Here is a 7,428-nt window from a genome sequence, read left to right on the forward strand (position 1 = left end):
CCCAGCTCTATTTGCCCCAGTGACAGGGCTTAGATGGTTTAAATACTGATGTTAATAGTATTGATTATTCAGTACACCCTATGTCCTGGTCCTCTTGCTGGCCAGTGAGCTGGATGCTAATATCAGCATCATCATACAGTTGCTCAAAAGATCCGACATGTAAGGAGCAGAGCTGGAATCTGAGCCCATATGTGTCGCATGCTGTTTTCCTGTTATTACAGACAGCCCTCAAAAAAGCCAGGAGCCCTGAGGCCATGTTATGTATCCAGTTCTCATTCAGCAATTAGCTTTTCCAGCACAATTTCATTTGGCCCCAAAACTATTAGGATTTGATAGATAGATGGTGAATGGTAACCCCTAACATTTAACTGTAAAGTTATATTCCTAACTTTCTGGAAAAGTGAACTGGACAGGGATTTTTCAGTCATTTCACAAATAACTAATCTAAGGCTCAGCACAGTCAAGTGGTAGGTTCAAGGTCACACAAGGAGTGACTGGCCAAGCTGTGTGTCTGGATTCTGGGAAGGGACCGGTGGAAGGAGCTGTCCCTTCCCTCTGCAGAGACTTGAAATTCAGAGGGTACAAGTTCCCAGGACAGAGGATCAGGCCCTTCCCAGGCTGCCCTTGAGGCTGGGGGAAGGGAGAGGGCTGCTGTCTGCGCATTGGCGTGCCTCTGTCTCTAATGATGCCATCTGTCCCTGCAAGCATCTTGTGTGGTGGCGGCATCCTGTTCTCCCTTGCTTGTATCCTCAGCATGGGTCTCTCCATGGTCTGAGGACCCATTGTCCAGGATTGCGGTGGCTTAGAAGAAAACATATGAGCGCCTTCAGAATGGTGGCAATGCATCTTACCTTAAAAACTGCCTGGAAACAGATGACTCATGATGTCCTCTGTTTCCAGGCAAGATCACACCTACAGCTTCCCCGACAGTGTGTGGGGAGACACAGTGCGTTACTGTTCTTAATGGTCTGTGTGAGGATGACATAACCCAGTACCTCGTGGGTAGGCAGCTCCTCTTCACATCCAGCTTAAGACTAAGGAGTCAGAGAAGGAGTAGGACTCTTTACTCAGGATCTTTAAGGAAATAGTGGGTGGCGCCTGCCTCCTGGGGCTGACCAGGCAGGCACCATGAAGCACTGAGCAAGCACCATGGGACGATGGCTGAGACCAGAGACGTGTCCCCTGGGCTGAGGGTGCATACAGGCTGGTCAAGGTCAAAGGCTAGTCTGGAGGCCTTTGGTGGAAGTCCTTCATTTTGCAGATGGAGAAACCGGGCACCTCAGGCAGTGGTTCACTTCTATCAGTACCAGGTCAGAGGCCAGATCAGAATGTTTAGTGATTGCCCCTTCTCCCTTCCTGGAAGGTGTACGACCAGCTAGCCAGAGATTCTCAACCCAGACTATGCATGGGAGCCTCATAGACACACCCCTCCCACCACGGAGTCTGAGTCAGTGTTTGGGGTGTGGGGGGGGGGGGTGATGAGATTTTGTTTTTAGCCTTCACAGGTGATTCTAATGTGTGGCCAGGTTTCAGAATGGGCTCGTGTGAAAGTGGAACAGCCAGGAAGTGAAATCACCAATATTTGGTGATTATCTGCTGTAGCCAGTAAGGTCTTTGGTAGTTAGGTTCCTCCTGGGATGCATGGAGGTAGAAGGCACAGTTCCTGTCTTCCAGGAGCTTGAAGCTTATTGTTTATTTGGGAGGGAGTAAGGCACACATGAAAAACAAGAGGCACAGGAGAGTTGTGTTGCACTGAAATTACTGACGTTATTTGCCTGTTTAGCTTTGACAGAGAACAACATATCCCACAGGGTGCTCTGTACAGGTAACACAAGCGTTGTATGCGACATAAGATAAGGCAGGATTCCAACACAGCAGCAAGGGTATTTCTGTCTTAAGGATGACTGGCTCCTTGTCATATAGGTCTCAACTCTAGTGTTATATCCTCTAGAGAGGCCTTCTAGAGTGTGCCTTCACCTGTCAGTCAGGCTCTAGCACATTACACTGTTGATTTTCTTACCTTGGACTGGAGTCATTTCTTTGTTTCCATTTTCCACCTCTTTCCACTGAAGCATAAACTCCATAAGAACAGAGTGCTGGTCTTTTTCATCTCCCACTGTATCCCAGCACCCAGAACAGAATTTGGCACATTGTAGGTGCTTTGTGAACATCAGTGCAGTGAATTGTCAAGGAAAGAAGTTTGTGGTGAAGGTAGCATATGAGTTTTACTTTGGGCACAAGTAAGACTCTCCAAGGAAAGGGAAAAACATGGATGCACAGTGGGTTGGGTGTGGGGCCTGAACAAAATTGTCCATGTGAAACAAAGGATGCATGTGTTTGGGGAGACAGTAAGTCAGACTGGCTGATACAAAGGAGTGTTCTAGGGAGAGCAGTGGGAGATACTGCTGGGAAGGTGAGTCTGAGCTTATTCATGAAGGTTATGAGAGTCAGGTGCAGAAGTGTGGCCTCTGTCCTGTGGACAGTGGGGTCCACTGAAGGCAAGTGAGGAGGAGAGGCATATGGTCATCCAGCAGCTGCATACAGGTATTTGAAATTGAGAGACCAGCCAGGGACCCTGGTGTTGCAAGGTGATGACCTAAGGAAAAGAAGTCTTAGTCCCTGTGCTCCCCCAAGTACTAGGCGGCTGAAAGCTGAGCTGGAGCCCTCTACTTGGGAGCTGTGTTCCCCTGCTGTGGTGTCAGTTGTGCTAGAGAGGAGTGCCCCCATGGGAGGTGATGGTGTCGGGTGAGGGGGAGGGGCAGGCGGCCATGGGGATGGGCTGGCATTGCGCCCTCACTGCTGACAGAGAGTGACTCAGATCCCCTCCTGGCACCAGCCTGCTCCGGCAGTGCAAGCTGTTCCTTTGGCTCCTAGAGACTGGGCTGGCTCTTCCCTTCTCCCCTAGGATGGAGGCCAGGGAGGAGGGGTGTTGGTGTCTGTGTTCCCACCCCCTCCCCTTCTCCCAGCGCAGGGGTGGGAGAGGAGGAAGTGCAGACTGGGGTTCTGGGCTCAGGGTGCACTTCCGACAATGCTCCCACACTGTTGCAAGCCTGTTTAGCACACACACAGCAGGACACGAGACATGCTGGACAGATGACCAGGTGATGCGGTACTTGCATAGAAGGCTTTCCTGAAAAGTTACCATCAAAAACTGGGTCAGGTGAACAGATACTGATGGAACACGGGCAGTGACTCAATGGCATGACCTAAGATTGTTCAGCACAAAGTGTTTGTACAGTACTTTGTAGCTTGCAAAATCTTTTCACATTCTTAATGTCAATTTCCTCACAACCACCGCAGGAGCAAAGCGGTATTCCTGTGTGTGTGTGTGTGTGTGTGTGTGTGTGTTTTTAATCTGAAGCTCAGAGAGGTTAAGTCACTTGGTCATTTGCTGAAGGTCACATAGATGTTGAAAGACAGAGATGAGAACCTTAACCTGGATCACTGGTTTATAAGAGTTTTATTAACCCACACACTTGTGCCAGTTTTCATGAACACTTAGACATAAGCAGTTGTCATATTTTAACCCTTTATTGTAATGTCACATGAAGAACTATGATTATCACTGGTGCCTCTGGAGACATCCACACCTTTTATGCAGGTGAGTAAACATTGGGAGTCCCTAAGGTTTTGAGTGATGAGTCACTCATTGATCAAATATTTCCTATTTACCCTGTTCATTAGTTATTAGTATTCATACCTAGTCTGACGTATTTCATTATGTTGAACCATCTGAAATTGCCATTTTTTGTTGGTCAAAAATGGTCAAATATCAGCCATATTTTGAGGTTCAACTTAGTATATCAAAGATGCCAGATAAACATCTGTATTTGATTTAAGAGGATATACAACATTTGGGAGTTCATATTTTCAAAACAGAGTCTCCTTCCTCAATATATATCATGGAGTAAATACAACCCCAGAATGTTGTTGGAGGATAAATCAGATATATATAAAAGAGCTAATTTACTTCAGTGCCTATGAGATTACTCTGAAATTGGCTTCATCTGAGCCCTTGCCCTCTGTAGACAAAGGCAGTTGAGACTTACCCATCCAGGAAGACTCCAGGGATCTTGGAGTCTAGTGGTTGGTCAGGGAGTGTTAAGACCAAGACCTTGGGTTCAAAGTTCCTTGGCTGGATTTCTGGGTCTGCCATATGCCTGCTCTGTGACCTTGGGCAAGTTACTATTCTCTCTGCTGCTCAGTTTTGTTATCAGTGGAACAGGAATAATAGTATGCTTATCTCACAGAGTTGTGAAGATGAAGATAATGAATGCAAGGGGTTAGAATTATTCCTGGCATCTAAAAAATGCTCAATTTTAGCTGCTACTGTTACCTTTATAATTATTCTTAATATTCTTATTCCTTGGGAGACAGCTCTCTTGGCACACGATAGAAGATGCTGCTGCCTACAACCTCAGGGATAGGTTTGTAGCTTCTGGGAATGCTGTTATGTTTGATCTTTGAGTTTCCTTTGACTAGGCTCTATGACTAGGTCTCCCTTCCATGGGAGAGGTCTTCACAAAAATTTGGGGAGTGGAAGCCAGTAGAATTATCCTTGGCCACCCAGAGCATCTGTTGTCTGAATTCCCTGGATTGAGTGAGACTTCTCATGTTTCATATCTCTAATTATATGAAACACTGTGCAACATTTGGGGGAGCAGAGTCCAAATAAGACCACTCTCATCTCTGACACCAGCTATAAGTTCAGAGGTCCCTAAGACCACATTTAGTTTCAGTAATTTGCCAAAAGCATTTGCAGAACTCACTGAAAGCTGTTATACTTATGGTTATGGTTTATTACAGTGGAAGGTTACAGCTTGAAATCAGCCAACGGAAAAATCCCATAGGGCAGAGTCCAAGAAAAGTTCCAAATGTGGAGTTTCTAGTTGTCCTCTCCCTGTAGAATCAGGACAGCATTAGAGAATTACAGTTGACCCTTGAACAACACAGGGGTTAGAGGTGCCAACCTCCCGCACAGTCAGAAATCATGTATGACTTGACTCCCCAAAACTTAACTACTCATAGCCTACTACTGACCAGAAGCCTTACCAATAACATAAACAATCAATTAGGACATATTTTATATGTTATATGTATTATATACTGTATCCTTACAATAAGTAAGCTAGAGAAATACTATTAAGAAAATCATAAGGGAGAGGTGCCTGGGTGGCTCAGAGTATCCAACTCTTGATTTTGGCTCAGGTCATGATCCCAAGGTCATGGGATCAAACCCCAGATGGGACTCCATGCTGAGCACAGAGCCTGCTTAAGATTCTCTCTCCTTCTCTCTCTCTCTCTCCCTCTTCTCCTTTCCCCCCCTTGCACACACACTCTCTCTCTAAATTAAAAAAAAGAAGAAAGAAAGATAGAAGAAAGAAAGAAAGAAAGAAAGAAAGAAAGAAAGAAAGAAAGAAAGAAAAGAGAGAAAGAAAGAAGAAAGAAAAGAAAAAATCATAAGGAAGAGAAAATACATTTATAATACTCAACTGTATAAAAAAAATCCACATGTAGTTAGTGGATCCACACAGGTCAAACTCATGCTGTTTAAAGGCACTTTCCTGACATTGATGAGTGACAGTATACATGAAGTATTGCCAAACAGGGAACTCTTCCTTCAAGTCTTGGTGTCCAGTTTTTGCTTGGAGCCCCATCACACAGGCATGACTGACTTCCCATGTGGCTAATCTCAGTTCCCCAGGCCCTCAGAAGGTTGAGTGTTACCATGTGACCCAAAGCCTTCACCCTACATCATGGTTTTTTTTTTTGTGGCTCAAAACTTACACCACAAATCACATTGTTACTATCTAGCTGGCTTTAGATCCCCAAACAGAGGTACTCCTATCAGCCATGACTTTCTAAGGGCTTAGGGATTGTCTCCTAGAAGTCAACGTTAAAGGAAGCCCTCTTTCTGGGCAAGGTTAAATTCTTTACCACGCAGGTTCTATGTAGGCCTTGTGGACACCAAGATAATAGGGCATAGCCTCTATTCCAGGGAGCTCTTAGTCTACTGGGATAGAAGGTAAGTAACCAGTGTAAGTGAGCCAGGGTGTGGTTGCTGTAGCACCCAAGGTCACTGGAGGACGTGGTAGTGAGGTTCTTCCTGGGAGAGTTGGCATGACTGGTGACAGTGGGAATAAGGCCAGCCTGGCTAGTGAACTTTGTGTCCCAAGGTTTGGAGATAAGAGGTTTATGACTTATTCTGACATACTGATCAGTTCCACTGGCCCAGAGGATCTCCACATCCAGCCTTCCTCCCTGGTTCCCTGACTGTGGGACCTGGAGGGCAAGGGGAGGGTTGAACCTCCCAGAACAAATGGGAAGCTCAGCATCTCAGTAGGTTGAAGTAGCCTCCAGGCTGAGTGGAAGTACATGAATGATTGGAGACGAAAGTGTGTAGACATGATTATGTAAGCTCCCAGAGACCTGTCCACCCATCAGCCCTCACTTGGAAACTGCTCTGTCTAATAATTGTAACTGCAACACAGGATGTCTCTGGAATCAGATCAATAAGGGGGCAAGGTTGTTCTCCCTCCTCCTCAGTCTTCTCAGTGGCTTATCCTGGGTCCCCCTGGGTGGGAGGAACACCCTCAGATGCTCTTTGGCACAGTTTACCTGCTGGCCAGTGCCATGTTCTCCACCAGACTCATTCCCATCTCTCACCACTGCCAGGAGTTTGCTTATCCTGACACTGACCTCACCATCAACACTTTGATGGAAAGCTAAGCTCCACATCCCTTTTCCCCTCCACCCCCATGCATTTCATGTTCTATTTCTGGCCCTCACATTCCTTCTTTGGGTCCATGGGGAGAAGCAACCCTATTAGACCAATTCAGAGGGATGGTCACACCTGTCAATCTGCAGAGAAGTAAGTGGCCTTGCCAGGGGGACTGCCAAGTGTCAGTGGGGACTGCAAAGACCACACCTGGACATAGTCCAGTGCAGTGGGACCCCATGGTCTTATGTCCCAGGATGTTTCACCATCTGACTTGATTTAAGCCTTGTTTACGGGGACTGGGCTGCACAGTGCTTGCCACAGTCTTCCCTTTTTTCAAGGAAAACAGCAGACTCAGGCTCTCATCTCAGAGCACCAGTCTCAGCAGCCACCTTTGCATAACTTGATGACTGAGGATACTTTTTTGGGGGGCGGGGGAAGGGGGTTTCCAGGCAGCGTTATGTTTTTACACTTCATGATATTTCTCAAAACCATGTCTTGGCTTCTCTGTATATGACCTCAGGGCAACAAGTAAAAAGAAACTTGGTTCATTCAATTCATGAATATCTATTTTAAAAATTCACTATAAAACTGACACTACTGAGGTGCTAGGAATTCAGAGATGACAAAGACAAGGTCATGGTGCTTGAGGAACACACAGTCCAATGGGGAAGACAGGCATGTAAATAATGAACTGAGCAGTGAAGTGG

This window comes from Felis catus, chromosome B4, assembly GCF_018350175.1.
Source record: "Felis catus isolate Fca126 chromosome B4, F.catus_Fca126_mat1.0, whole genome shotgun sequence".
NCBI classification, from domain to species: domain Eukaryota; kingdom Metazoa; phylum Chordata; class Mammalia; order Carnivora; family Felidae; genus Felis; species Felis catus.